This window comes from Maylandia zebra, unplaced genomic scaffold, assembly GCF_041146795.1.
Source record: "Maylandia zebra isolate NMK-2024a unplaced genomic scaffold, Mzebra_GT3a scaffold11, whole genome shotgun sequence".
NCBI classification, from domain to species: domain Eukaryota; kingdom Metazoa; phylum Chordata; class Actinopteri; order Cichliformes; family Cichlidae; genus Maylandia; species Maylandia zebra.
In genome coordinates this window covers 2,877,872-2,885,363 of record NW_027490041.1, presented here as the reverse complement: position 1 = coordinate 2,885,363, position 7,492 = coordinate 2,877,872, and the positions used below count along the sequence as shown (strand labels likewise).

At 42.9% G+C, this 7,492-nt stretch overlaps 1 long non-coding RNA gene across 1 annotated transcript; it reads left to right on the top strand.

Annotated features, from left to right (window-relative positions):
• Window positions 1–6,318: 6,318 nt before the first annotated feature.
• LOC143415902 (uncharacterized) lies at window positions 6,319–6,788 on the top strand. Its single transcript, XR_013096329.1, has 3 exons — window positions 6,319–6,430; window positions 6,516–6,623; window positions 6,701–6,788. It is a non-coding gene; the product is annotated as an uncharacterized LOC143415902 (long non-coding RNA).
• The last annotated feature ends 704 nt before the right edge of the window (window positions 6,789–7,492 follow it).

Here is a 7,492-nt window from a genome sequence, read left to right as displayed (position 1 = left end):
AAAACCTTGGCTGATTGTGACCCACACCCGTTTTCACGGAGGAGGAGGAGTTTCACATGCTGAACATGTGACAGCCTGGTTTAAAGGGACCAAAAGTAACTGGACACCTGATTCAGTTCAGGTTTATTCATCCGCTCCAAACCACAGCAGCAGTCACCTCCAGGGAACCAGCTGATCCATGTAACTGGGGACAGACCACAGCCCAGAGCACTGGTTCATGATGTGTTTGTGGACTGTAGGTTGTTTGGATAGAGATGAGATGTACTCAGCAGTCTGTCTCTAATGTTTAATGAAATGTTCTGAAGATGATAATAACTTGTGATTTTCTTTTGAATGAATCTTTAATCGTGTTGTAGGGCCTCTGACTCTCATGAAGATTTTCACATCAATGTGCTTTTCACAAAGATATTAACAATGAAAATGACGTGCAGCCCTGAACTACTCATGCGTTAACTCAGCGGTTCCCAACCCCCGGGTCACGGACCGGTCCGTGAGTCGTTTGGTACCGGGCCGTGAGAGTCGAGGCTCGGTGTGAAATTGATGGTTGATAGGTTTGTAGCATAAACCTGTTCGCTGGATCGTTCAATCCAGCTACACAGCAAAGCAAGACACGAGTAGTTCTTTATGTTTCTCGTGCACGGGAGAGAACTGGACCAATGCCGTTCCTTCGCTTGACCACAGTCGCTCTCGTCCGTTCCCTCGTAACACTGTTCTTTTATTGAGGTTACATGAATATACATAGGTTCATTAACATACACGTGAACAAAGGTACCAGTCTGTATGTTATGTAGGTGTGTGTGTGTGTGTGTGTGTGTGTGTGTGTGTGTGTGTGTGTGTGTAGGTGTGTGTGTGTGGAGTCAGAGTGTGACCCCATAAACGACTTCCCTAAACCTGCTGGTCTGGAAGTCCAGCAGTTCATCTAAACAAAAGGCACTTAGACTAAAACAGACATCCTACCACAAAACAATAAGAAGGTAGCACCTCTCCCATGATCCCAGGACGTGGGTGTGAATGCCAGAACACTCTGGAGTCACACAAAGTCTTTAAAGACTACTATCATTACACAATTGGTTCTACACCTCTAAGCATATATGGTTAGATATTCCCCAATAACAATGACAATGATAAAATATAAATCCAACAATGGTTTTCAGGGTTTTTATCGTTAACTTCGTTTCCCTGGGTCTTTTCCCGTGTTGTAGTCGTGTGTCTTATTTTGAAAGAAATGTTTACGCGTTACCATAGCGACCAGAGAGCATTAAGGGTGCAGACAGGTGCATCCAACCAACATTTTATTTTCCCTTATTTGATTTATGGACCTAACTGTATGAACTGGACTTTGGCTTTAATGCTGCTCCTCTTCATCATTGCTGTGTTGCATTTCCATCATTCTGCTGCTGGATTCACTGCAGGCTTTAACAAACACTCCTTTGGGTCCAGGCCCAGCCACGTGTTTGTAAGCTGCTGTGCTCCTCACAAATAAAGCCTGAAGCAGCTCAGACTGTTAGAAGCAGCACTGAGCCCTGTTACAGTTATAGTGTTAGAGCAGCGGCTGCAGCCTACAGCATTTAAACTAGCTGACAGTAAACACATCAGTCCAGATGTTACCACATTACTTTGTGATGCTGAGAGTTAAAGGAGACTGGCTGATTAAAATCCCATTCCTTACATCACCGTCCTCTGCTCTGACTGCTTTCATTTACTCACAATCAGAATACTTTTTTGATCCCCAGGGGAACGATGAGGCCGCCTACAGGGAGGAGGTGGATCGTCTGGCTGAGTGGTATGACACAAACAACCTGCTGCTTAACACCGAGAAGACCAAGGAGCTCATCGTGGACTACAGGAGGAATGCTGACCCACATCCACCCATCCACATTAAGGGGACGGCTGTGGAGCGTGTGAGCAGCTTCAAGTTCCTGGGAGTCCACATCTCCGAGGATCTCACCTGGACGACCAACTGCTCCAAGCTGGTCAAGAAGGCTCACCAGCGCCTCTTCTTCTTGAGGACTCTGAGGAAGAACCACCTGTCCTCAGACACCCTGGTGAACTTCTATCGCTGCACCATCAAGAGCATCCTGACCAACTGTATAACAGTCTGGTACGGGAACTGCTCTGCCTCGGACCGGAAGGCGTTGCAGAGGGTCGTGAAAACTGCCCAGCGCATCGCCGGAGCACCACTTCCTGCCATAAAAGACATCTACAGGAAGCGGTGTCTGAAAAGGGCTGGGAAAATCATCAAAGACCCCAGTCACCCATCACATGGACTCTTCACCCTCCTGCCCTCTGGGAGGCGCCACAGGAGCCTCCGGACTAAGACCACCAGGTACCGGAACAGCTTCTTCCCCACAGCTGTCAGACTCCTGAACTCTGCCTCCTGACATCTGACCCACATTAAACTCATGGACTGAACATACACACACCCACAATGGACAACTGTACCCTCAAACACACAATAATAACATGGACTGAACCACCACTCACAACCACTAGCACTTTATATAGCCTCTGTAGAAACTACCTACACCCTCACTTATCTTAACTGCACTACTGTATAGCTCTGTGTAAATAATCATTCTGTACATTCGATAATCTTTAATCCTACAACTGTTTACAACTTGCATAGTTCCCATTTCTGTATAGCTGTATATCTCAGATTCTGTAAAGTTATTTATTTTATATTCTGTATAGTTTTTCATATTTATACCCTGTTCATAGCCTGTACATAGCTTGTACTCACTACAGCCTGTACATACTTATAGTTATAGAATATTCACAACATACTTCATACCGTGTACATTATAACATAATAGACCCATTTCTGTAATATACTTACATATCTATACTATTGCTAATATATATTGTAATATATCTATATCACTAAAGCACTTCTGGATGGATGCAAACTGCATTTCGTTGCCCTGTACCTGTGCATGTGCAATGACAATAAAGTTGAATTCTATTCTATTCTATTCTAAAGTGACTCTTTTAAAAACACGTCTGCCTGAAATTCACATTTCATTTATTTTGGGGGATTTTAACAGAGAGATAGAACTTTATGAATCCCTCATGTTTATCCTCCAGGGAATCCAGTTTGTAGTAGCAGAACACCGACAAATTTTTACACAGCACAGAATTAGGATATCAAATAAAGGGGAATAAGAGAATATGAATATAAGCATAAATACACTGAACAAAAATATAAACGCAACACCTTTGTTACTGCTCCCATTCCCCATGGGATGGACGTAGAGACCTAAAATTCATTCCAGATACACAATATAACCATCCCTCCCAAACAGTGGTCACAAATCAGTCCAAATGTGTGGTAGTGGGCACATCTGCTATATTGAGATAATCCATCCCACCTCACAGGTGTGCCACATCAGGATGCTGATCTGACATCATGAGTAGTGCACAGGTGTACCTCAGACTGCCCACAACAAAAGGCCACCCTGGAATGTGCAGTTTTGTCTCACAGCAAAATGCCACAGATGCCACAAGCAATGAGGGAGCGTGCAATTGGCATGCTGACAGCAGGAATGTCAACCAGATCTGTCGCCCGTGCATTGAATTTTCATTTCTCAACCATAAGCCGTCTCCACAGGCGTTTCAGAGAATATGGCAGCACATCCAACCGGCCTCACAACCGCAGACCTCGTGTAACCACACCAGCCCAGGACCTCCACATCCAGCAGGTTCACCTCCAAGATCGTCTGAGACCAGCCACCCAGACAGCTGCTGGAACAATTGGTTTGCACAACCAAACAATTTCTGCACAAACTGTCAGAAACCGTCTCAGGGACGCTCAACTGCATGCCCGTCGTCCTCATCGGGGTCTTGACCTGACTCCAGCTCGTCGCCGTAACAGACTTGTGTGGGCAAATGCTCACATTCGATGGCGTCTGGCACGTTGGAGAGGTGTGCGCTTCACGGATGAATCATGGTTCACATTGTTCAGGGCAGATGGCAGCTGAGAATGTCCCAGTTCTTGCATGGCCAGCATACTCACCGGACATGTCACCCATTGAGCATGTTCAGGATGTGCTTGACCGGCGTATACGACAGCGTGTACCAGTTCCCACGAATATCCAACAACCTCGCACAGCCATTGAAGTGGAGTGGACCAACATTCCACAGGCCACAATTGACAATCTGATAGACTCCATGCGACGATGTGTTGCACTGCATGAGGCAAATGGTGGTCACACCAGATATTGACCGGTTCTGGGTCCCCAGACCCCCAATAGCGCAAAAAACTGCACATTCCAGGGTGGCCTTTTGTTGTGGGCAGTCTGAGGTACACCTGTGCACTACTCATGATGTCAGATCAGCATCCTGATGTGGCACACCTGTGAGGTGGGATGGATTATCTCAATATAGCAGATGTGCCCACTACCACACATTTGGACTGATTTGTGACCACTGTTTGGGAGGGATGGTTATATTGTGTATCTGGAATGAATTTTAGGTCTCTACGTCCATCCCATGGGGAATGGGAGCAGTAACAAAGGTGTTGCGTTTATATTTTTGTTCAGTGTATATACATATATACACAGACCTCACACAGAGACAGCAGCTACACTGTGTGTGGATGTGATCCAGTCACAGCTGTGGGTTTCAGTCAGTGTGTCTCTGACTTCATGGTCACATTTCAAAGCTTATTGGAGCCAGAAGATGTTCAAGTAAAAGATTTATTGCTGTACTCGTCTACCAGGATAACAGGAGGTTCATAAAGCTGTGTAATACTTCAGCTTTACATCATGCAGTAGTAGTTTATTAAACCCCCCAAAATATGACTATCCAGAGTTGGGACCAGGAAGCAGAGTTGCAGTCTTACATGCCTCTCTGCAGCTTCTCTCCTCCTGCTACCCCCCAAAAACCCATCTCCATAGAGACTGTGTCAGCTCCCAAACAGACAAAAAACAAACTAAAAACCAGCAACAAACAACTTAAACATAAACAATCACAAAGAAAGAACAATACAGTATCCACATCTGAACCAAAGAGTAAAACAGTGAAATGTGGATTATTAAACATTAGGTCTCTCTCCTCCAAGTCTCTGTTAGTACATGTTAGTAAAAACATTTCTGCATTTTACCCATATTTTATTTTTAACTCAAAATCAAAGATTCCAGATTCTCCTACATGTTGGTTTTGAATCAGATAGGACGACAGATTTCAGGTGGCCCTGTGTCTTTCTCTATTACATTTGCCACTGTGTAACTCAAAGTTATTTAAGGACTAGTTTATTTCAATGGATGAGTTTACTGACTGACGCGCAGAAGAAATAGTTCTTTATGGAGCCTAGATGGTGTGAATGATGAGACCAAAGACTGCAATATCTTGTACCAAAAATATATTGAATAAATGGAGGAAAGGGGAAATGGAACAAAATAATTAACACAACACACAACATAAATGCCCACAATTAAATAATAAATCAATGCTGTGATTTTTCTGTGCAAAAGTCCTTTTTGGTCCTCTTCTTTTTAAAGTTCACTTTTAAGGTATTCCTCCTTAGAGTCCAGCTTCATACAAATGGGGAAATATGTCCGTAATCCAAAGACGGCTAAGTGGGGGAAAGAGGGGAAACAAAGAATGGTCCTACCGGCTCGCCACTTCAATATGAAGAAGATTAATTCAAAGGGAGGGAACAAAACCTGACCTGTAGGTCAGAAAAACGTCCATTAGCACATCAAGTTCGATTCAGTTTACCGGTAAACAAATATATTTTTCTGCAAGCCTATGTAACAATGCAAATCATCATCAACCAATGTACAACAGTTAAATTATTAATTATCTTGGCTACGTAGCTTAATCTATACATTCCAGTAGCGTTCGCTACAAACAATACAAAAACAACAATAAAGGAAAACAGCTGTCTAACAGACAGCATAGCCGAATTCAAGGCAACACATAACAATAATCATTCAATCGCACTTTGTTTCAAAGTAAGCCCATTAAAGTGCTTAAGTAAATAAAAGTGTTCAAAAACAGCGGTTTTTGAGCCGGAGTTCTGCTCGTGGTGGGAACGCCGCCGCACAAAGTCATTTTTTAATCGCGCAAACGATCGGCTGGTTACTGACAACCAAAAGGTTGTTTTTGGCAGATATTAAAGATCATGGGTGGGCGGGGCAAATGGAGCAGTTTTCTACAGTCGAGTAAAATTCCAGGAAAGAGCTGGGTGTGGCTTTCCTTTAAATCACATGATCAACAGCTTTAAGATGGAGGCAACTCGCTCAGTGTTTCCTGTTTCATTCTTAGACTGTGGCGATGGTAAGTAGCAGCTTTTCACTTGTTACCTGGCATCTTTTCACTTGTTACCTGGCATCTTTTCAGCCACCAATGATAGTCATTGTATGTTATCAACATTTCACTAACTATGTTTTCTCTCATGTTTAAAATAGGCCGACCAAGAGCAAAATAGGTATGTCTGCAGACTCTGCTGTAGCCAAAGTTATCAGATCTCCTGTGTCTTTAAATCCCTAACTGCTCGATCATTATCATTTTAGAAGACAACAATTTCTCAAAGGAGGTTCAAAACTAATGCCTACAAGATTACCAAGAGGAGGGTTCGGGGCTCTTACATGACTCCGGGAAGTCAACACTTGGTGGATGAGGTGTGTTACCTTTGACACTTTTAAGACAGTCCTGTTTATCACTACTAACAATAAGCAAATATGTTTTCACTCAACAGATCCTTCACAGCATGTTGTTTCTGGGCAAAATCAACAACATCCCCTTTTCTCCAGAAGAAATCTTCCCTAATCCTTTTGTGTTGGGTTCTTTAATGAGAAGATATCCCAGGCCTTTTAAGTTGTATTCGACTCAGCTTCCCAGGCGAAGTCCCTTCTCCTGTGTGCTCGACATGGTAAGATAACTCTTCTCACATTTTCAGTCAATCTGACAAACTTCCAGTTTTTAGGAAAGTATAATGCAAAGTGCTTTTTTACTGAGAAATCCAAAGAAAATCCATACTGTACCTTATACTTCAACATATGCTTCTAGCTATACTTCTCCACCAAACACAGAGACTGCAGGAGAGCTGGAGACTTGCTTCAGAATTTGTTCGTTCTAAATAATGTCTAACAGACTCATTATTGGAGATGCTTACAGTCTTCAAGGCGTATATGATGCTGTCACTGTGTAGCTGCTGGATCTGTTAAGCTCAAAGACTCTAAATTCAGCGTGTTTTGACAGCCCGGCATAGCAAAATAGAAAAAAAAGGTCAATTAGCAAATTTAATTATAAATTAGTGAGAACAAAGATGGATTTTTGCTTATTGATTTAAAATTAAATAGATTTTTGTGACATGTTTCACCCCCTATCTTAAAATGTCTAAACCAAAAGCATCCAATGGTCCTGCATAGTTAAACAAGTCAAGCAGCGAAACAAACATGTTGATCAACTTTCTATGAAAAACAACTATATAATCAGGTGCAACACTTTGACCAGATCTGTAACTGTTTTCAGATCGTCCTGCAAAATA